This window comes from Lithobates pipiens, unplaced genomic scaffold (assembly GCF_037356315.1).
Source record: "Lithobates pipiens isolate NorthernLeopardFrog02 unplaced genomic scaffold, aLitPip1_a1.2 Scaffold_67, whole genome shotgun sequence".
NCBI lineage: Eukaryota > Metazoa > Chordata > Amphibia > Anura > Ranidae > Lithobates > Lithobates pipiens.
Genome location: NW_027507889.1, coordinates 735,589 through 759,765, shown reverse-complemented (window position 1 = coordinate 759,765; position 24,177 = coordinate 735,589). Strand labels below are relative to the sequence as shown.

Below are 24,177 nucleotides of genomic sequence, written 5' to 3'. Positions count from 1 at the left end.
CATACATATTTGTTACAAGAGGTCGTTATAGGTGTATAAAATTCCATAATGTCATGATAGTATCAATAATCAGCAGTAAATCTTGAGCCAGTATACATATATCACACATGGAACATTTGGATCAATAGTCAACAGCATTGATTAAAATTTTTTACAGGTGATTAATGTAGTACTTAACAGTTGCAGACTTTCCTTTACACGTAAAAGGATATATACGCCTCTAAGTTAGGAAAGCAGATATATAGAAAAGGTGAAAGAAAAAGAAGACCATAGAAAAAGAAAAAGAGAACTGAGAAAAACCAAGACCGGGATTTAAGTGGTCTGGCAATAAATCCTCTAACAAAATATAATCTGAAGAGTATTATATTACCAATTTGGACCTCCAGTATGGACCTATAGGTATATATCCGCTATGGTACAGCATAAATAACTTCCTGCCTTATCTCTTGAAAGTAATGGACTCACCCTTTTGGGCAAACTTCAGTATTTACTAGTATAATCTCACGACTACTGTGGAAATTTTTCCAGCCAGCATTTCCACCTACCATCAATCTGTCTCTTGGAACCTGATTTTACAGCCCATAAGGCTTCCCCATTTGTAGTGTGTTTGTATGATAGGATATATGTCCGAAATGTTTTTGGGAACATCACTTTTCCACTTCCTAGTAATAAGTAATCTAGCCGCAATCAGTATATGTGTAACCACCGTGCGAAAATCTGGCGGAAATACCTCAATTCCCAGATTAAATAGAGCCAAGCTGTTCTTTGGATATGTAATCAACCCGGTAATAGAGGAAATTAATCGAAACACAGCATTCCAAAAACTAGTTATATGTTTACAGGTCCACATGATGTGCATAACGTTACTCACCTCTCCACATCCCCTCCAGCATAAAGAGGAATGACCTGGAAAAAACGTATGAAGACGGTATGGAGTCAAGTACCATCTCAATGTGATTTTGTGAGTCAATTCCCAGTGATTCACACACTTTGATGATTTATACACAGTGTTTAGGGCTTTTTTCCATTGTTGAGATGTGAATGTGGTCTGCATTTCTGTCTCCCATTTCTGAAATGGTACTGATTTAATAAAGGTGGTTTTGCGTTGAAAAAGCGTGTAAAAAAATGGAGATCCCTTTTGGGGTAGCAGCAGAGACTGTGAAAAATTTCCAAGCAGCTTCTTGAATATATAAATGATGAACCCCTAACGGTTTTAAGAGATGGGAGATCTGATCATATGTGTAACGTTTCATTACTTGGAAGACCGTATTGTTCTTGCCGCTGTGGGAATGTTTTTAGGAAGTCGTTATGGAACATATCACTTAACTGGGTAATCCCCCTGGACGTCCAATTAATAAGTCTGTTTGGAATAGCACCTTCAATTGTAACCAGGGGTATTGGTATTTCTATTTGTTTATCCGACGGGGTTAAGGCACCACATAGATCCCTCCAAGCTTTTCATGAGGCCCGGAGGGTCATGGGTAAGTTTTGTAAAGGAACATGGCTCCAACTATCAAGTAAAAGAAGGTGAGAAAGATCTCTGGTGGGGCTTAGGGTCTGTTCTAGTTTGCACCACGGAATGTCCGCTCCACATAGGAACCATGTTCTAAGTTGAGTGAGCAGAGATGCACGGTAGTAGTCCAGCAGGACTGGGAACCCCATACCCCCTGCCCCTCTTTGTTTAGCTAATATGACTGTGGTACATCTCAGTTTTTTTTTTAGTTAGATATATTTTGTCAGTATGGAATCTAGTGCTTTTAAATGGGTGGTCTTGAGGGGTATTGGGAGGGTGCGGAAGATGTATAAGATTTGGGGAAGAAGTAACATCTTAAAAGACGCTAGGCGTCCAGACCATGTTAATTCGGATTTGGCAAGTCGAGCGGTTTGTAAGGTTAATTTCTTTATAAGGGCATGATAGTTAGTATCTGCTAATTTAGAGGGGTCTTTGGTAATTTGGAAGCCAAGATAAGTTATTTGTTCTGCAGTCCATGAGTAGGGGAATTGGAGTTGTAGTCGATTTTGAAGAGCAGGTGGGACATGTATAGGGAGAGTTAGTGATTTGGTGAAATTAACTTTATAATAGGAGATTTTACGAAATTCGTTAAGGACTATGTGGGCATTGATTAAGGAATGTGACGGGGAGGTTAGGAATAAAATAACATCGTCGGCAAATACGTTTATTTTATGAGTATGATTGGGGAAAGAGAAACCTGTGATATTTGGGTGGGATCTAATTTTTTCCGCTAGGGGCTCCATAAGAAGGTTGGAAATAAAAGGGGAGAGGGGGCACCCCTGTCTAGTCCCGTTGGAGATTGTAAAGGATCGCGATAGTGTATTGGATGTGTATACTTGTGCGGAAGGTGAGGAGTATAAGGCTAATATGGCTGACAATATAGGTCCCCCAAGGCCAAACTTTTTAAGGGTATGGACCATGTATTCCCAGTGTATCCTGTCAAACGCCTTCTCCACATCCAAAGATAGGAGCAGAGAAGGCGTCCGACAGGAATTTTTACAGTGGAGGATATCCACCACCCTGCGAGTTGCGTCCGATGGCTGCCTACCAGGTGTGAAACCCGATTGGTCAGGATTAAATTTTAAAAGAGGAATAAGCTGGGCTAGTCTCTGGGCAATTATTTTAGCGTATAATTTAACATCTGTATTTAAAAGAGAAATCGGACGGAAATTGGTGGGTTCATCAGGGCTTTTCCCCGGTTTGGGTATAGTGACAATGTATGCTTTAAGCATTTCAGGGGGGGAACGAAAATGTCTGTATTGCATGAGTAAATGTATCTTTTAGAGGAGACACTAGAGTGGAGGCAAATGTTTTGTAATAATCATTGGGTAGCCCATCTGGGCCTGGGGATTTGCCAATCGGTTGAGAGTGGATTGCTTTCTGTATTTCTAGTGGTGAGATTGGTGCATTTAAAGATTGTAGTTGTTCCCGGGAAAGGGCCGGGAGAGCTATCTCCTCCAAAAAACCTTATATGTCTGATTCTGAGGGTTGATAGGTGTTTCCATCCTGCTGGAGGTTGTACAGGGTAGAATAATAATTAGCGAAGGCATCAGCAATACCCTTAGGATCAATGATCCTGCCGTTGCCCACAGAGCATTTAATATAAGGGATTCTGGTACGGGCTCTGTGTTCTTTTAAAATATAGGCCAGTAATTTACTTGCTCTATTGCCCAGAGCATAATGATTAAACCTTAATAGATGCGATATATTTATCATAGCGTTCTAAAAGCATACATCTAAGATCACAACGAAGTTTGGTCAATTTATCTGCCAGAGAAACCATGGGTGCGACCTTATTCTGGATTTCAAGTGATTTAATCTCTTGTAATAGGAGATCTAGTTGTTTATTTTTTTGTTTATTAATTCTCGAATTTAGTTGTATCATTATGCCCCTTATGTATGCCTTATGGGCACACCACAGAACTGACGGGTCAGAGACTGAGGATGAATTAATTTCAAAATATTCCTTTAATTTGTTTGATATGAAGGTCGCATGTTCGGGTACACTGAGCAGATTAGAATTGGCCCTCCACACAAAATCTCCCAAATAAGCGTTCCCCCTCCGCCACCGCGACTGACACTGTAGCATGGTCAGACCATGAGATGTCGTGGATGGTGGAGGAGGACAGCTGTTGCAATAAAACTCTATCTACTAAAATCATGTCAATACGAGAGTAGGAATTATGTCTGGCATTATGTGGAATGAAAAGTCCCTTTCTCCTGGGTGCTGACACCTCCAGGCGTCGTAGAGCTCTTCCGAATGAAAGAGCGTTTGTAGGGAAGACAAAGGGCGTCTGGACTTAGTGGTAGTGTCGATTGCATAGTCTGCGGTAAGATTGAAATCTCCAAAAACCACCAAGGGCCCTTTCTTAACAGTGGATATGCTCTTTAATAGCCATTTTAGGAAACACATCTGGTGGGAGTTTGGAGCATAGAGACAAACGATCGTGTAGGTTTTGTTATTTATATCTCCTATTAAGATCAAATACCTCCCTTCCTACCTTCCTACCAAATACCTCCCTACCTCCCTTCCTTATCCGGGATTGTCTCCAGTTCTTTAAAAGAAACAGTATCTCTAATGGCGATGGCAACTCCTCTGGTTTTTTGTGCAGCAGAAGCAAAAAAGATTTGGGGATATCTGGGATGTTTTAATCGAAACTGATCAGATGGTAGCAGATGGGACTCCTGGATGCATAAAATATCAGCCTGCAGTTTCAGAGCTTCCTTCCATAGAGCAGTTCTTTCCACAGGGTGATTTAAGCCGTAAGTGTTAAAAGAGATTATGTTCAACATTTTACCTTACTATCGGATGATAGGTAGTTGCGTTCGTATTGGACGTGACTGGACTGTCACATCATGGGGACTGGTAATACATCATCGCCTCCCGGAAGCGATTCGATGTGCCGATGCCATTCGATGTGCTGATGCGATTCGATATGCTGGGGTGATGCAATGTGCTTTGGGAGATGCGATGTGCTTTGGGAGTTGCGATGGGGAGATGCGATTCTATGTCCTGGGAGCAAAGTGATGCAATGTGCTGGGGCGATGTGATTCGATGTGTTGCGGGTGATGCAATGTACTTTGGGAGATGCGATGCGCTGGGGGTGATTCGATGTGCTGGGGAGATGTGATTCGATGTGCTGGGGGAGATGCGATTCGATATGCTGGGGGAGATGCGATTCGATATGCTGGGGGAGATGCAATTCGATGTGATGCCATGTGCTGGGGGGCGATGCGATGTGCTGGGGTGATGCGATTCGATGTGATGTGCTGGGGGAGATTCTATGTTCTGGGGAGATGTGATGCGATTGGGCGAAGGGATTCGAGGTGTTGGGGTGAAGCGATTCGATGTGCTGATACGATTCGATGTGTTGGGGGTGATGCAATGTGCTTTGGGCGATGCAATGTGCTTTGGGCAATGCGTTGTGCTGGGGGTGATTTAATGTGCTGGGGGAGTTGCGATTCGATGTGCCGGGGGAGATGCGATTCTATGTGCTGGGGGAGATGCGATTCTATGTGCTGGGGGCAATGTGATGTGATATGCTGGGGGCCCTGCGATGTGCTGGGACGATGTGATTCAATGTGATGTGCTGTGGGCGATGCGATGTGCTTTGGGGAGAGTTGATGTTCTGGGGAGATGCGATGCGATTGGGCGATGGGATTCGATGTGCTGATGCGATTCGATGTTTTGGGGGTGATGCAATGTTCTTTGGGTGATGCGATGTGCTGGGGAGATGCGATTCGATGTGCTGGGGCCAATGTGATGTGCTGGGGCGATTCGATGTGCTGGGGTGATGCAATGTGCTGGGGTGATGCAATGTGCTGGGGGTTATGCGATTCGATGTTCTGGGGAGATGCGATTCGATGTGCTGGGGCGATGCGATGTGCTTGGGTGATGCGTTTCGATGCGTTGCGTGGAGGAACGTGACTGGAATGCAGAGTCCTGACCTCAACCCAATAGAACACCTTTGGGGTGAAATAGAGTGAAGGCTGCGAGATGGGCCTTTCTCGTCCAACATCAGTGCCTGACCTCACAAATGTACTATTGGAAGAATGGTCAAATATTCCCATAGACACACTCCTAAACCTTGTAGACAGCCTTCCCAGAATAGTTGAAGCTGTTATAACTGCAAAGAGTGTGGCAACTAAATATTGAACCCTATGGATGAAGACTGATATTCCATTAAAGTTTATGTGTGTTCGTGTGTAAAGGCAGGTGTCCCAATACTTTTGACAATATAGTGTATGTGGAAGGGGGCACTCTGCCACACTCTGATGCAAGGGGGCGATACTCTGCTATAAAGTGGGACTCTGATGTAAGGTGTTGTGGGTGATGCAATGGGCTTTGGGGCGATTCGATGTTCTGGGGAGATGTGATTGGGCGATGGGATTCAATGTGTTGGGGCGAAGCGATTCGATGTGCTGATGCGATTCGATGTGATGCGATGTGCTGCGATGTGCTGGGGGCGATGCGATGTGATGTGCTGGGGGCGATTCGATGTTCTGGGGATATGTGATGCGATTGGGCGATGGGATTCTAGGTGTTGGGGTGAAGCGATTCGATGTGCTGATGCAATTCGATGTGTTGGGGGTGATGCAATGTGCTATGGGCGTTGCGATGTGCTGGGGGTGATTCGATGTGCTGGGGAGATGTGATTCGATGTGCTGGGGGAGATGCAATTCGATGTGCTGGGGGTGAAGCGATTCGATGTGCTGGGGGAGATGCGATTCTATGTGCTGGGAGCAATGTGATGTGCTGGGGCGATGCGATTCGATTTGATGTGCTGGGGGCGATGCGATTCGATGTGTTGCGGGTGATGCAATGTACTTTGGGAGATGCGATGCGCTGGGGGTGATTCGATGTGCTGGGGAGATGCGATTCGATGTGCTGGGGGGAGATGCAATTCGATGTGATGACATGTGCTGGGGGCGATGCGATGTGCTGGGGTGATGCGATTCGATGTGATGTGCTGGGGGCGATTCGATGTTCTGCGTTTGGGCGATGGGATTCGAGGTGTTGGGGTGAAGCGATTCGATGTGCTGATGCGATTCGATGTGTTGGGGGTGATGCAATGTGCTTTGGGCGATGCAATGTGCTTTGGGCGATGCGTTGTGCTGGGGGTGATTCAATGTGCTGGGGGAGTTGCGATTCGATTTGCTGGGGGAGATGTGATTCTATGTGCTGGGGAGATGCAATTCTATGTGCTGGGGGCAATGTGATGTGATATGCTGGGGGCGATGCGATGTGCTGGGGCGATGTGATTCAATGTGATGTGCTGTGGGGGCGATGCGTTTTGATGTGTTGCGGGTGATGCAATGTGTTTTGGGGAGATGCGATGTGCTGGGGGTTATGCGTTTCGAAGTTCTGGGGAGATGCGATTCGATGTGCTGGGGCGATGCGATGTGCTGGGGTGATGCGTTTCAATGCGATGTGGTGTGGCAAGGCAATTCGATGTGCTGATGTGATTCGATGTGTTGGGGGTGATGCAATGTGCTTTGGGCGAATTGATGTGCTGGGGCGATTCGATGTGCTGGGAAAGATGCAATGTGCTGGGGGAGATGCGATTCGATTTGCTGGGGAGATGTGATGTGCTGGGGGCGATGAGATGTGCTGGGGCTATGCGATTCGATGTGCTGATGCAATTCGAAGTGTTGGGGGTGATGCAATGTGCTGGGGTGATGCGATTCGATGTTTTGGGGGAGATGCGATTCGATGTGCTGGGGCGATTCAATGCGATGTGCTTGGGTGATGCGATTCGATGCGATGGGTGATGCGATTTGATGTGCTGGGGCGATGCGATGTGCTTGGGCAATGCGTTTTGATGCTATGTGGTGGGGCCAACCGATTTGATGTGCTGATGTGATTCGATGTTTTGGGGGTAATGCAATGTGCTTTGGGCGATTCGATGTGCTGGGGCGATTCGATGTGCTGGGAGATGCAATGTGCTGGGGGAGATGCGTTTCGATTTGCTGGGGCAATGCAATTCGATGTGATGATGCAATTCGAAGTGTTGGGGGTGATACAATGTGCTGGGGTGATGTGATTCGATGTTCTGGGGAGATGCAATTTGATGTGCTGGGGCGATTCAATGCGATGTGCTTGGGTGATGTGATTTGATACGATGTGTTGGGGGCGGCGCGATTCGATGTTCTGATGCGATTTGATGTGTTGGGGTGATGCAATGTGCTTTGGGCGATGCGATGTGCTGGGGGCGATTCGATGTGCTGGGGGAGATGCGATTCGATGTTCTGGGGAGATGCGATTCGATGTGCTGAGGCGATGCGATGTGCTTGGGCTATGCATTTCTATGCGATATGGTGGGGCGAAGCGATTCGATGTGCTGATGCGATTCGATGTGTTGTAGGTGATGCAATGTGCTTTGGGCATTTCGATGCGTTGGGGGTGATGCAATGTGCTGGGGGAGATGCAATGTGATGGGGGTGATGCGATTCGATTTGCTGGGGTGATGAGATGTGCTGGGGCGATGCGATTCGATGTGCTGATGCAATTCGAAGTGTTGGGGGTGATGCAATGTGCTGGGGGTGATGCGATTCGATGTTCTGGGGGAGATGCGATTCAATGTGCTGGGGCGATTCAATGCGATGTGCTTGGGTGATGCGATTGGATGCGATCTGTTGGGGGCGACGCGTTTCGATGTTCTGATCCGATTTGATGTGTCGGGGGTGATGCAATGTGCTTTGGGCGATGCGATGAGAAGTGTTGGGGGAGATGCGATTCGATGTGCTGGGGGCGTTGTGATGCAATGTGCTGGGGCGATGCGATTTTACGGGGAGGGGGATCGATGTGCTGGGGGAATATTTTCTTATTTTTAACCCGATTATCTATGTAACATAGAGAAAGTTGTTTGTGCAAATAGTTGTAAATAAGCAGTTTTTTTTTTTAAATACTCCCACCATCCCATCTAAGGCCCCATTCACACATGCGGACATTATGTGCGTATTTCATCCATCCGTTTACGGATGAAGTACGGACATACATGCATTCCTATGGGATAGCGGGTGTCGGCGGATGAACATCCGCAAACACCCGATATCGTCCGCCTCCGCAATTGTCCGATTCTGCAGACGGAGGAAAATCCTATTTTTCTATCCGTCTGCAGAGCGGATCGGATGAACACGGACAGACGGTCCGTTCTCATCCGATCCCCCGTAGAGGAGAGCGGAGAGCTGACAGGGCGGTCCCTGCACAGTGTGCTGGGACCGCCCTGTTATCCTCCGGCTCAGCGGGGACAACAGAGCGATCCCCGCAGAGCAAGCGGATCATCACGGGGCGGATCATTACTGATCCATCCCGTGTGAAAGGGGCCTAACACCAAAACACAAGCACCATTTTTCAAAATTAATATGCACAGTTTGAACTTCATAAAGTCGTCTTCAATACGTCTAGATGCATAAATGAATTGTGTTTCTGAGATTATTATTTTTTTAATTATTTTTTTTTCTTTTTAAATGAAAAGCTGTACAGAAAAATGTATCAACTGAGTGTAGATATGTGTGTGTATATATGTACAGAACACGATGTATATATAGTGTGTGTTTCTTGAATAATATTCCTTGTACATGCAGTATATTTACTGGTTCCTGGAGGGAGGAGGGGTTTGCATAGATATGGGTGGCAACTTCCTCTAACACTGCCGTTGCCATGGAAACCTGACCTGAAACTTATTACACCGCTTGTGCAGCATTGAGCATGTGCGAGATCTGCAAGGCTGAAATCCAAGAAGAAATACAGTCTGGCTTCAGATGCCCACACTAAAGATGGCCACAGTCTGCTGCTAGTTTATAAACTTTCAAAATGCTGTATTAACCTAACAAAACGGACCTTAGTTTACAGACCAACTTTACTGAATACATTATTAAGCTTGTGTATTATAGGGTTATTTTTATTTAAAAAGTGTAATTTTGGCCGGAGCACCACTTTAACCACTTGCTTACTAGGCACTTAAACCCCCCTCCTGCCCAGACCAATTTTCAAGCTTTCAGCGCTGATGCACGTTGAATGACAATTGCGCGGTCATACAACACGCTGAGGTTCACTGCCCAAGGGAAACACGGCCTCTTCGGCCAGTACGGCAGAATAGCGATCACTCTGACTGGCTCCATCGATAATCTGATTAAAAACTTTGCGATCAAGGGTCTGGGGGGAAACGCATACGCGGTCTCGCATCGCCACGGACTCGAGAGGGCATCTACTGCTTCTGCACGGGGATGAGGCAGACGGGATGGAAATCTCGGCAGCTTCGCATTCATTGGAGAAGCAAAGAGATCTATTTCTGGTGGCTTCTGCAGACTCATGATCCAACTGAACTCTGATGGGTGCACTGCCCACTCGTTGCTGTCTGGAAAACAACTTGATAGGCGATCCGCCTGCTGATTCAAACGGCCCGGAAGGTAAACTGCCTTTAAATCCAACAAATTTCTTTCTGCCCATAACATAATGGGCTCTACTTCCTTTAATAATGTGATGCTGTGCGTTCACCCCTGCCGTTATATATATGAAACTGCTGCTCTGTTGTCTAGCCGCAATAGCACTTGTTTCTGCCGTAGATGTTCTTTTAGACTCAGCAGAGCCAAGTACACTGCTCGCAGCTCTAAGATGTTGGAGACTACCCCCGCCACAGGGACGTCCCATTTCCCTTGCACTGCCAGGTGATCTCAGGCGATTCGATGTTCTGATGTGATTTGATGTGTCGGGGGTGATGCAATGTGCTTTGGGCGATGCGATGAGAAGTGTTGGGGGAGATGCGATTCGATGTGCTGGGGGCGTTGTGATGCAATGTGCTGGGGGGATGCGATTTTACCGGGAGGGGGGCGATGCGATGTGCTGGGGGAATATTTTCTTATTTTTAACCCGATTATCTATGTAACATAGAGAAAGTTGTTTGTGCAAATAGTTGTAAATAAGCAGTTTTTTTAAATACTCCCACCATCCCATCTAAGGCCCCATTCACACATGCGGACATTATGTGCGTATTTCATCCATCCGTTTGCGGATGAAGTACGGACATACATGCATTCCTATGGGATAGCGGGTGTCGGCGGATGAACATCCGCAAACACCCGATATCGTCCGCCTCCGCAATTGTCGGATTCTGCAGACGGAGGAAAATCCTATTTTTCAATCCGTCTGCAGAGCGGATCGGATGAACACGGACAGACGATCCCCCATAGAGGAGAGCGGAGAGCTGACAGGGCGGTCCATGCACAGTGTGCTGGGACCGCCCTGTTATCCTCCGGCTCAGCGGGGACAACAGAGCGATCCCCGCTGAGCAAGCGGATTATCACGGGGCGGATCATTACTGATCCATCCCGTGTGAAAGGGGCCTAACACCAAAACACAAGCACAATTTTTCAAAATTAATATGCACAGTTTGAACTTCATAAAGTCGTCTTCAATACGTCTAGATGCATAAATGAATTGTGTTGCTGAGATTATTATTTTTTTAATTATTATTTTTTTCTTTTTAAATGAAAAGCTGTACAGAAAAAAGTATCAGCTGAGTGTAGATATAGTGTGTGTGTGTGTTTCTTGAATAATATTCCTTGTACATGCAGTATATTTACTGGTTCCTGGAGGGAGGAGGGGTTTGCATAGATATGGGTGGCAACTTCCTCTAACACTGCCGTTGCCATGGAAACCTGACCTGAAACTTATTACACTGCTTGTGCAGCATTGAGCATGTGCGAGATCTGCAAGGCTGAAATCCAGGAAGAAATACAGTCTGGCTTCAGATGCCCACACTAAAGATGGCCACAGTCTGCTGCTAGTTTATAAACTTTCAAAATGCTGTATTAACCTAACAAAACGGACCTTAGTTTACAGACCAACTTTACTGAATACATTATTAAGCTTGTGTATTATAGGGTTATTTTTATTTAAAAAGTGTAATTTTGGCCGGAGCACCACTTTAACCACTTGCTTACTAGGCACTTAAACCCCCCTCCTGCCCAGACCAATTTTCAAGCTTTCAGCGCTGATGCACGTTGAATGACAATTGCGCGGTCATACAACACGCTGAGGTTCACTGCCCAAGGGAAACACGGCCTCTTCGGCCAGTACGGCAGAATAGCGATCACTCTGACTGGCTCCATCGATAATCTGATTAAAAACTTTGCGATCAAGGGTCTGGGGGGAAACGCATACGCGGTCTCGCATCGCCACGGACTCGAGAGGGCATCTACTGCTTCTGCACGGGGATGAGGCAGACGGGATGGAAATCTCGGCAGCTTCGCATTCATTGGAGAAGCAAAGAGATCTATTTCTGGTGGCTTCTGCAGACTCATGATCCAACTGAACTCTGATGGGTGCACTGCCCACTCGTTGCTGTCTGGAAAACAACTTGATAGGCGATCCGCCTGCTGATTCAAACGGCCCGGAAGGTAAACTGCCTTTAAATCCAACAAATTTCTTTCTGCCCATAACATAATGGGCTCTACTTCCTTTAATAATGTGATGCTGTGCGTTCACCCCTGCCGTTATATATATGAAACTGCTGCTCTGTTGTCTAGCCGCAATAGCACTTGTTTCTGCCGTAGATGTTCTTTTAGACTCAGCAGAGCCAAGTACACTGCTCGCAGCTCTAAGATGTTGGAGACTACCCCCGCCACAGGGACGTCCCATTTCCCTTGCACTGCCAGGTGATCTCAGGCGATTCGATGTTCTGATGTGATTTGATGTGTCGGGGGTGATGCAATGTGCTTTGGGCGATGCGATGAGAAGTGTTGGGGGAGATGCGATTCTATGTGCTGGGGGAGATGCGATTCTATGTGCTGGGGGCAATGTGATGTGATATGCTGGGGGCCCTGCGATGTGCTGGGACGATGTGATTCAATGTGATGTGCTGTGGGCGATGCGATGTGCTTTGGGGAGAGTTGATGTTCTGGGGAGATGCGATGCGATTGGGCGATGGGATTCGATGTGCTGATGCGATTCGATGTTTTGGGGGTGATGCAATGTTCTTTGGGCGATGCGATGTGCTGGGGAGATGCGATTCGATGTGCTGGGGCCAATGTGATGTGCTGGGGCGATTCGATGTGCTGGGGTGATGCAATGTGCTGGGGTGATGCAATGTGCTGGGGGTTATGCGATTCGATGTTCTGGGGAGATGCGATTCGATGTGCTGGGGCGATGCGATGTGCTTGGGTGATGCGTTTCGATGCGTTGCGTGGAGGAACGTGACTGGAATGCAGAGTCCTGACCTCAACCCAATAGAACACCTTTGGGGTGAAATAGAGTGAAGGCTGCGAGATGGGCCTTTCTCGTCCAACATCAGTGCCTGACCTCACAAATGTACTATTGGAAGAATGGTCAAATATTCCCATAGACACACTCCTAAACCTTGTAGACAGCCTTCCCAGAATAGTTGAAGCTGTTATAACTGCAAAGAGTGTGGCAACTAAATATTGAACCCTATGGATGAAGACTGATATTCCATTAAAGTTTATGTGTGTTCGTGTGTAAAGGCAGGTGTCCCAATACTTTTGACAATATAGTGTATGTGGAAGGGGGCACTCTGCCACACTCTGATGCAAGGGGGCGATACTCTGCTATAAAGTGGGACTCTGATGTAAGGTGTTGTGGGTGATGCAATGGGCTTTGGGGCGATTCGATGTTCTGGGGAGATGTGATTGGGCGATGGGATTCAATGTGTTGGGGCGAAGCGATTCGATGTGCTGATGCGATTCGATGTGATGCGATGTGCTGCGATGTGCTGGGGGCGATGCGATGTGATGTGCTGGGGGCGATTCGATGTTCTGGGGATATGTGATGCGATTGGGCGATGGGATTCTAGGTGTTGGGGTGAAGCGATTCGATGTGCTGATGCAATTCGATGTGTTGGGGGTGATGCAATGTGCTATGGGCGTTGCGATGTGCTGGGGGTGATTCGATGTGCTGGGGAGATGTGATTCGATGTGCTGGGGGAGATGCAATTCGATGTGCTGGGGGTGAAGCGATTCGATGTGCTGGGGGAGATGCGATTCTATGTGCTGGGAGCAATGTGATGTGCTGGGGCGATGCGATTCGATTTGATGTGCTGGGGGCGATGCGATTCGATGTGTTGCGGGTGATGCAATGTACTTTGGGAGATGCGATGCGCTGGGGGTGATTCGATGTGCTGGGGAGATGCGATTCGATGTGCTGGGGGGAGATGCAATTCGATGTGATGACATGTGCTGGGGGCGATGCGATGTGCTGGGGTGATGCGATTCGATGTGATGTGCTGGGGGCGATTCGATGTTCTGCGTTTGGGCGATGGGATTCGAGGTGTTGGGGTGAAGCGATTCGATGTGCTGATGCGATTCGATGTGTTGGGGGTGATGCAATGTGCTTTGGGCGATGCAATGTGCTTTGGGCGATGCGTTGTGCTGGGGGTGATTCAATGTGCTGGGGGAGTTGCGATTCGATTTGCTGGGGGAGATGTGATTCTATGTGCTGGGGAGATGCAATTCTATGTGCTGGGGGCAATGTGATGTGATATGCTGGGGGCGATGCGATGTGCTGGGGCGATGTGATTCAATGTGATGTGCTGTGGGGGCGATGCGTTTTGATGTGTTGCGGGTGATGCAATGTGTTTTGGGGAGATGCGATGTGCTGGGGGTTATGCGTTTCGAAGTTCTGGGGAGATGCGATTCGATGTGCTGGGGCGATGCGATGTGCTGGGGTGATGCGTTTCAATGCGATGTGGTGTGGCAAGGCAATTCGATGTGCTGATGTGATTCGATGTGTTGGGGGTGATGCAATGTGCTTTGGGCGAATTGATGTGCTGGGGCGATTCGATGTGCTGGGAAAGATGCAATGTGCTGGGGGAGATGCGATTCGATTTGCTGGGGAGATGTGATGTGCTGGGGGCGATGAGATGTGCTGGGGCTATGCGATTCGATGTGCTGATGCAATTCGAAGTGTTGGGGGTGATGCAATGTGCTGGGGTGATGCGATTCGATGTTTTGGGGGAGATGCGATTCGATGTGCTGGGGCGATTCAATGCGATGTGCTTGGGTGATGCGATTCGATGCGATGGGTGATGCGATTTGATGTGCTGGGGCGATGCGATGTGCTTGGGCAATGCGTTTTGATGCTATGTGGTGGGGCCAACCGATTTGATGTGCTGATGTGATTCGATGTTTTGGGGGTAATGCAATGTGCTTTGGGCGATTCGATGTGCTGGGGCGATTCGATGTGCTGGGAGATGCAATGTGCTGGGGGAGATGCGTTTCGATTTGCTGGGGCAATGCAATTCGATGTGATGACGCAATTCGAAGTGTTGGGGGTGATACAATGTGCTGGGGTGATGTGATTCGATGTTCTGGGGAGATGCAATTTGATGTGCTGGGGCGATTCAATGCGATGTGCTTGGGTGATGTGATTTGATACGATGTGTTGGGGGCGGCGCGATTCGATGTTCTGATGCGATTTGATGTGTTGGGGTGATGCAATGTGCTTTGGGCGATGCGATGTGCTGGGGGCGATTCGATGTGCTGGGGGAGATGCGATTCGATGTTCTGGGGAGATGCGATTCGATGTGCTGAGGCGATGCGATGTGCTTGGGCTATGCATTTCTATGCGATATGGTGGGGCGAAGCGATTCGATGTGCTGATGCGATTCGATGTGTTGTAGGTGATGCAATGTGCTTTGGGCATTTCGATGCGCTGGGGGTGATGCAATGTGCTGGGGGAGATGCAATGTGATGGGGGTGATGCGATTCGATTTGCTGGGGTGATGAGATGTGCTGGGGCGATGCGATTCGATGTGCTGATGCAATTTGAAGTGTTGGGGGTGATGCAATGTGCTGGGGGTGATGCGATTCGATGTTCTGGGGGAGATGCGATTCAATGTGCTGGGGCGATTCAATGCGATGTGCTTGGGTGATGCGATTGGATGCGATCTGTTGGGGGCGACGCGTTTCGATGTTCTGATCCGATTTGATGTGTCGGGGTGATGCAATGTGCTTTGGGCGATGCGATGAGAAGTGTTGGGGGAGATGCGATTCGATGTGCTGGGGGCGTTGTGATGCAATGTGCTGGGGCGATGCGATTTTACGGGGAGGGGGATCGATGTGCTGGGGGAATATTTTCTTATTTTTAACCCGATTATCTATGTAACATAGAGAAAGTTGTTTGTGCAAATAGTTGTAAATAAGCAGTTTTTTTTTTTAAATACTCCCACCATCCCATCTAAGGCCCCATTCACACATGCGGACATTATGTGCGTATTTCATCCATCCGTTTACGGATGAAGTACGGACATACATGCATTCCTATGGGATAGCGGGTGTCGGCGGATGAACATCCGCAAACACCCGATATCGTCCGCCTCCGCAATTGTCCGATTCTGCAGACGGAGGAAAATCCTATTTTTCTATCCGTCTGCAGAGCGGATCGGATGAACACGGACAGACGGTCCGTTCTCATCCGATCCCCCGTAGAGGAGAGCGGAGAGCTGACAGGGCGGTCCCTGCACAGTGTGCTGGGACCGCCCTGTTATCCTCCGGCTCAGCGGGGACAACAGAGCGATCCCCGCAGAGCAAGCGGATCATCACGGGGCGGATCATTACTGATCCATCCCGTGTGAAAGGGGCCTAACACCAAAACACAAGCACCATTTTTCAAAATTAATATGCACAGTTTGAACTTCATAAAGTCGTCTTCAATACGTCTAGATGCATAAATGAATTGTGTTTCTGAGATTATTATTTTTTTAATTATTTTTTTTTCTTTTTAAATGAAAAGCTGTACAGAAAAATGTATCAACTGAGTGTAGATATGTGTGTGTATATATGTACAGAACACGATGTATATATAGTGTGTGTTTCTTGAATAATATTCCTTGTACATGCAGTATATTTACTGGTTCCTGGAGGGAGGAGGGGTTTGCATAGATATGGGTGGCAACTTCCTCTAACACTGCCGTTGCCATGGAAACCTGACCTGAAACTTATTACACCGCTTGTGCAGCATTGAGCATGTGCGAGATCTGCAAGGCTGAAATCCAAGAAGAAATACAGTCTGGCTTCAGATGCCCACACTAAAGATGGCCACAGTCTGCTGCTAGTTTATAAACTTTCAAAATGCTGTATTAACCTAACAAAACGGACCTTAGTTTACAGACCAACTTTACTGAATACATTATTAAGCTTGTGTATTATAGGGTTATTTTTATTTAAAAAGTGTAATTTTGGCCGGAGCACCACTTTAACCACTTGCTTACTAGGCACTTAAACCCCCCTCCTGCCCAGACCAATTTTCAAGCTTTCAGCGCTGATGCACGTTGAATGACAATTGCGCGGTCATACAACACGCTGAGGTTCACTGCCCAAGGGAAACACGGCCTCTTCGGCCAGTACGGCAGAATAGCGATCACTCTGACTGGCTCCATCGATAATCTGATTAAAAACTTTGCGATCAAGGGTCTGGGGGGAAACGCATACGCGGTCTCGCATCGCCACGGACTCGAGAGGGCATCTACTGCTTCTGCACGGGGATGAGGCAGACGGGATGGAAATCTCGGCAGCTTCGCATTCATTGGAGAAGCAAAGAGATCTATTTCTGGTGGCTTCTGCAGACTCATGATCCAACTGAACTCTGATGGGTGCACTGCCCACTCGTTGCTGTCTGGAAAACAACTTGATAGGCGATCCGCCTGCTGATTCAAACGGCCCGGAAGGTAAACTGCCTTTAAATCCAACAAATTTCTTTCTGCCCATAACATAATGGGCTCTACTTCCTTTAATAATGTGATGCTGTGCGTTCACCCCTGCCGTTATATATATGAAACTGCTGCTCTGTTGTCTAGCCGCAATAGCACTTGTTTCTGCCGTAGATGTTCTTTTAGACTCAGCAGAGCCAAGTACACTGCTCGCAGCTCTAAGATGTTGGAGACTACCCCCGCCACAGGGACGTCCCATTTCCCTTGCACTGCCAGGTGATCTCAGGCGATTCGATGTTCTGATGTGATTTGATGTGTCGGGGGTGATGCAATGTGCTTTGGGCGATGCGATGAGAAGTGTTGGGGGAGATGCGATTCGATGTGCTGGGGGCGTTGTGATGCAATGTGCTGGGGGGATGCGATTTTACCGGGAGGGGGGCGATGCGATGTGCTGGGGGAATATTTTCTTATTTTTAACCCGATTATCTATGTAACATAGAGAAAGTTGTTTGTGCAAATAGTTGTAAATAAGCAGTTTTTTTAAATACTCCCACCATCCCATCTAAGGCCCCATTCACACATGCGGACATTATGTGCGTATTTCATCCATCCGTTTGCGGATGAAGTACGGACATACATGCATTCCTATGGGATAGCGGGTGTCGGCGGATGAACATCCGCAAACACCCGATATCGTCCGCCTCCGCAATTGTCGGATTCTGCAGACGGAGGAAAATCCTATTTTTCAATCCGTCTGCAGAGCGGATCGGATGAACACGGACAGACGATCCCCCATAGAGGAGAGCGGAGAGCTGACAGGGCGGTCCATGCACAGTGTGCTGGGACCGCCCTGTTATCCTCCGGCTCAGCGGGGACAACAGAGCGATCCCCGCTGAGCAAGCGGATTATCACGGGGCGGATCATTACTGATCCATCCCGTGTGAAAGGGGCCTAACACCAAAACACAAGCACAATTTTTCAAAATTAATATGCACAGTTTGAACTTCATAAAGTCGTCTTCAATACGTCTAGATGCATAAATGAATTGTGTTGCTGAGATTATTATTTTTTTAATTATTATTTTTTTCTTTTTAAATGAAAAGCTGTACAGAAAAAAGTATCAGCTGAGTGTAGATATAGTGTGTGTGTGTGTTTCTTGAATAATATTCCTTGTACATGCAGTATATTTACTGGTTCCTGGAGGGAGGAGGGGTTTGCATAGATATGGGTGGCAACTTCCTCTAACACTGCCGTTGCCATGGAAACCTGACCTGAAACTTATTACACTGCTTGTGCAGCATTGAGCATGTGCGAGATCTGCAAGGCTGAAATCCAGGAAGAAATACAGTCTGGCTTCAGATGCCCACACTTCAGATGGTCACAGTCTGCTGCTAGTTTATAAACTTTCAAAATGCTGTAATAACCTAACAAAACAGACCTTAGTTTACAGACCAACTTTACTGAATACATTAAGCTTGTGTATTATAGGGGTATTTTTATTTAAAAAGTGTAATTTTGGCCGGAGCACCACTTTAACCACTTGCTTACTGGGCACTTAAACCCCCCTCCTGCCCAGACCAATTTTCAGCTTTCAGCGCTGATGCACTAATTCTAGCACTAGACCTCCTCTGAAACTCTAACCTGGTAACCGTAAAAAAATGTTTAAAGCGTCGCCTATTGAGGTTTTTAGGTACCGTACTTTGTCGTCAATCCACAAGTGCATGCAATTATAAAGTGTGGCATGTTTGGTATCTATTTACTTGGCGTAACATTATCTTTCACATTATGCAAAAAAAAAAAATGGGATAATTTTACTGTTTTTTTTTTTTTATTCATGAAAGTGTCCCTTTTCCCAAAAAGTTGCATTTAAAACACCGCTGAGCAAATACCGTGTGACATAAAATATTGCAACAATCGCCGTTTTATTCTCTAGAGTCTCTGTTAAAAAATATATATATATATATATAATGTTTGGGGGTTCCAAGTAATTTTCTAGCAAAAAATATGGATTTTAACTTGTAAACACCAAATGCCAAAAATAGGCTTAGTCATGAATGGGTTAAGCCAGGTTTAACCATGAAGTAAGCATTTTAGGTTAACAGTAAAAAAAATGTATATCGTGCCATGGTTTCGATTTTGTATTTTTAACCCAAACCTCAGATTTCATTCTCTCTGGATAAGTAAGCATAATTCCATTGTAAATTTTCTCTTTTTCATGACTGTTTGATAAGCCATGAAATCTTCAAGCAAGATGGGAAGCTATGATCTCTCAAAGCAAGATGGGAAGCCAGGCACACTCCAAGCAAGACGGAATCCCTTTTCTGCTTCTGCAGCATTAGCAGATGGTGGGTACCTACATAAAAATCATGGATGATGATAAAATAAATATTCTAAATGTACCATTTCAGAATGTATTCCCAGGGGGTCTTCCATCCAGGCTCTAACCAGGCCCGACCCTGGTTAGTATCCGAGATCAGACGAGATCAGGCGCATTCAGGGTGATGTGGCCGTAGGCGATCTTTTTGGCCACTCTCAACCCTCTTGAAAAACACCAAGATGGTCACCTCGGCAAAAAAGCAGAAAAATAAAAGAGGTTGTCGACATCAACAACATATTAAAAAAAAGCCTACAGCTCCTGGTATTCCCATGCGGTGTACTATCCAGGTACTAACCAGGTTCGACCCTGCTTAGCATCCGAGATCAGATGAGATCGGGCGCATTCAGGGTGATGTACAGTAAGCGATCTTTCTGGCCACTCTCAACCCTCTTGACAAACGCCAACATATTCACCTTGGCAAACAACCAGCAAAATAAAACAGGTCGTCGACGCCAACAACATATTAAGAAAAAGTCTACGGCACCTGGAATTCCCAGGCGGAATCCCACCCAGGTACTAAACAGGCCCGACCCTGCTTAGCATCCAAAATCAAATGAGATCTGGCAAATTCAGGCTGATTTGGTCGTAGGCGATCTTTCTGGCCACTCTCAACCCTCTTGACAAATGCCAAGATGGTCACCTCGGCAAACAAGCAGAAAAATAAAACAGGTCATCGACGCCAACAACATATTAAAAAAAAGAATACGGCACCTGGTATTCCCTGGCGGTTTCCCATCCAGGTGCTAACCATGTCACCCTGAATGTCCCTAGACCTAAGTGCAGCGTAAACCATTATTGGGCAGTATATCGGGGTACCTAGCTCTATAAAAACCTGGCGGTGAACCTAAAAAAAATAAAAGTGCAGTGCTTGGCCTCTTAAATATAAATGTGTATTAATGTGACTTAATAGGAAAAATGTGTGTGTATGGAAAATGTGAAAAACCTAAATAATGTGAAAAATCATTAGTGAAAAATACTTTGAAAACCCAAATGTCCAATGAAGTCAAAAGAAATGAATCTGTAACTCAAATGTCCATTAAAGTGAAAAACCAAATAATCATAAAAAATAATGTGACACAATATAAAGTCCCATGTGAAATATAAGACAAAAAATGATGATTGATCTTGTATGTTCAAAACAACAATAATAATGCTTGACCACGTGGACCCTTCACCTCTGTAAACCAATAATGAATGCACCTGGGGTGATTAGGGTGTGCCCAGGCACGCAGCGTGCACCCCAGGTGCATTAGCATTATCCAGGAGCAGCACCAGTGATATGACGTTTTGAGGCCTAAGAGAGGATCCGAGCGTATTTGGAGACTACGTGATATCCGAAGGATTGGGTCGTTTCCCGGCTTCTTGCACCGAAACGATTGGGTCGGCTTTCGGCTTCCTTATCGAAACGTCTATGTGATCGTATCTGCGCAGACTGACCTCCCTTAACAGGGGGTCACTGGAGATCTGGTAAGCCTCCATTCATTATTGGTTTACAGAGGTGAAGGGTCCACGTGGTCAAGCATTATTATTGTTGTTTTGAACATACAAGATCAATCATCATTTTTTGTCTTATATTTCACATGGGACTTTATATTGTGTCACATTATTTTTTATGATTATTTGGTTTTTCATTTTAATGGACATTTGAGTTACAGATTAATTTCTTTTGACTTCATTGGAAATTTGGGTTTTCAAAGTATTTTTCACTAATGATTTTTCACATTATTTAGGTTTTTCACATTTTCCATACACACACATTTTCCCTATTAAGTCACATTTATATTTAAGAGGCCAAGCAAAGCACTTTTACTTTTTTCTGCTTTTGTGTGCCCAGTATCCAGGTTATAGTGTTCAGCTGCTGTTTTTATATCATTTTATTTTATTTTATTTTACTAAGCGCAGATTTCTAATTTCTTTTGTAACCTAAAAAAAATAACTAGCTACTTAGCGGCACCAGTGACACTAATGGAGCGATCAGAAAAACGATCGCTTAGTGACACTGGCAAAAGGGGGTGAAAGGGTTAACTCTAGGGGCAATCAGGGGGTTAAACCTTTATTGGGGGGGTAGGGGGCTACCCTGGACCTAACATTAACTGCCCTGACAGTATTTACTGTCACAACTGACACTAAATGCAGTGATCAATAAATAAATGATCACTGCAATCAGTGACACTGTGACTGGGAGGGGGGGAGATGGGGGGGGGGGGGGGGGGGGTTGTGTACCTACATGTCAGTGTAGTGTTGGTGCACACTTACTTTCACTGTTCTCCTCGTAGTCCGGTCAATAAGACCGCCCCGAGGAGAATGACATCACTTCCTCCCTGCCTGTGTTTACTATACACAGCGGGGGAAGCTTCTCATTCGCCAGGAGCGATCGAGAGGGGATGGCCAGAAACCAACGGCCATCCCCTCATCCCGGATCGCTCCTGAAGCGAAACGGACCGCCGCATCCAGCGGGAGGGGGGTCCGATCGGACCCCCCACCCACTGGAAGGCAAGCACGTACATGTACGTGCTTTCATAGTTTCATAGTTAGTTAGGTTGAAAAAAGACACCAGTCCATCCAGTTCAACCTAAGTGAGTGTCTACAATTGTCCCTATTCCTGTACATTGCACACTCACATTGGTCCCTACCCTCAAGGAGCCCACAATCCAAGGTCCCCATGCATATACTAGGGCCAACTTTGGACAGAGGCCAATTAACCTACCTGCATGTCTTTGGATTGTGGGAGGAAACCGGAGTACCCGGAGAAAACCCACGCAGACACAGGGAGAACATGCAAACTCCAAGCAGGTAGTGTTGTGGTTGGGATTTGAACCAGTGACCCTTCTTATTCCTAGGTGAGAGTGCCAACCACTACACCACTGTGCTGCCCTTGTGCCTGTCGGTGCCATTGCACCGACGTACATTGCCATGCGGCGGTCCTTAAGTGGTTAAGGATGATAAAATAAATTGTCTAACATGCTATAGAAGCAGTGTCAGAGTTATGAGCTTTAATCATAACTCATTGCTTGGGTTCATCACTGAATTTTGTGGACCCAAAAATATTGCTTGACTGCGTTAGGAATGAAAAAGTATATAGCTCAATTAACTGCCTGAGTTATGAGCTTTAATCAGAACTCATTGCTTGGGTTTACCCACTGAATTTTGTGGACCCAAAAATATTGCTGGATGGAGTTAGGAATAAGAAAGAGAGCAGGGATTTCAGTCTGATCCCTCTTGGGAAAGTCTACAGAGAGCCCCCGCTCTCTGGAAGTAAAGGGCGGCTGTTGGAAGACCATCTTACATTTCAATTGTAAGCTATAATTAAGCCTCTAGTCTGGTTGCTAGGTTGTTCTGAAGTAGAAGGCTGAGGGACTGGGTCAATCTCAGTTCGTGCTGGACTTGCGGAAGAGTGCTCATTCCTCTGAGAAGGCCGGGCTAGATCTGATTCAGTCTCTCTTCCAACTGCTTCTAGGGCAACATGGCAGGCAGTCCAAATGTTTGGTTATGGCCTATGAAGTGAATGGCAGATCCTATTCTAACTATTCATCCTTTCTTCCTGGGAATTCGGTGTTTTGATCTTGGAATGGTTCTTAGCTTTTCTTGGTTAGAGTATGAGGGCACCATACTACAGCCAACAAACTTTGGCCAGGCCAAAATCAATGTGCCCTATTCTTGGTTCAGACTTTAGGGACTGGGTCAAGATGTCTTCTCCCCATAGGGGAAAAGGTATGACACATGCCATTCCCACACAAATGGGTTTAAACGTCCATAATTTAAACCATATGAAAGTTTTCAATGAAAACTATTCATTAATGTCCATGTATAGTGTAGCCAGTAGCAAGCAAAAACAGAGTAGGGTTCAGTTTCAATGCACATAGATATCACTTGCTGCCCATTTGCTAGAGCGGGATTTAGACAGGACCCCCTCCCAAGCCCACTGTAGCATTGTTTGTATATAATGCTGTTAACTACCCGTTTGCTGCTCATTAGTATGCCCACCTTGGAGCAGTGTAGAATGCATTGCCAGTGATTTCCCCTTGCACATATGCTCTGTGGTCCCAACAGAGCAGATTTCATAGGCAATGTAAATAGTAAATGGCTGCTCTACTAGAGCCGGCCTTTGGTTTATATGAAATTCAAATGATGTGTTGTGCAATCAAGCCCACTGAAGCATTGTTTGTTTACAATGCCATTATTTCCCCTCCACTACTCATTTATATGCCCAACTTGGAGCAGTGTAGAATGCATTGCAAATGATTTCACCTTGCGCATATGCTTTTTGTGGTCCCAACAAAGCAGCATTCATAAGCAATGCAGATAGTGATTGGCTGCTCTAGGGGAGCCAGTTATATGAAATGCAAATGATGTGTTGCACAATCAAGCCCACTGTAGCATTGGTTTTATACAATGCCATTAATTCGCCCTTTGCTGCTGATTCATACCCAGTCTGGCGCAGCATAGAATGTATTGCGCCTGATTTCCCTTTTCAGGCTCTCTGTGGTCCCAACAGAGCAGTGTTCAGATGCAATGCACATAGATTTCTTGCTGCCCATTTGTTGCAGCTAGGCTTTCGACAGGACCCCCTCCCAAGCCCATGGTAGCATTGTTTGTATACAATGCCATTAATTTGCCCTTTG

General features: G+C 46.3%; 1 long non-coding RNA gene and 1 pseudogene across 1 annotated transcript in view; one reads left to right on the top strand and one right to left on the bottom strand.

The window, feature by feature from the left end:
• The first annotated feature begins 19,383 nt into the window (after positions 1-19,383).
• LOC143959117 (uncharacterized) overlaps positions 19,384-24,177 on the top strand; it is a 125,042-nt gene continuing 120,248 nt past the window's right edge. Inside the window, exon 1 of the long non-coding RNA XR_013270179.1 lies at positions 19,384-19,523. This is a non-coding gene — a long non-coding RNA (uncharacterized LOC143959117). The remainder of the gene's footprint in view (positions 19,524-24,177) is intronic.
• On the bottom strand, positions 19,802-19,919 carry LOC143959141 (5S ribosomal RNA; annotated as a pseudogene).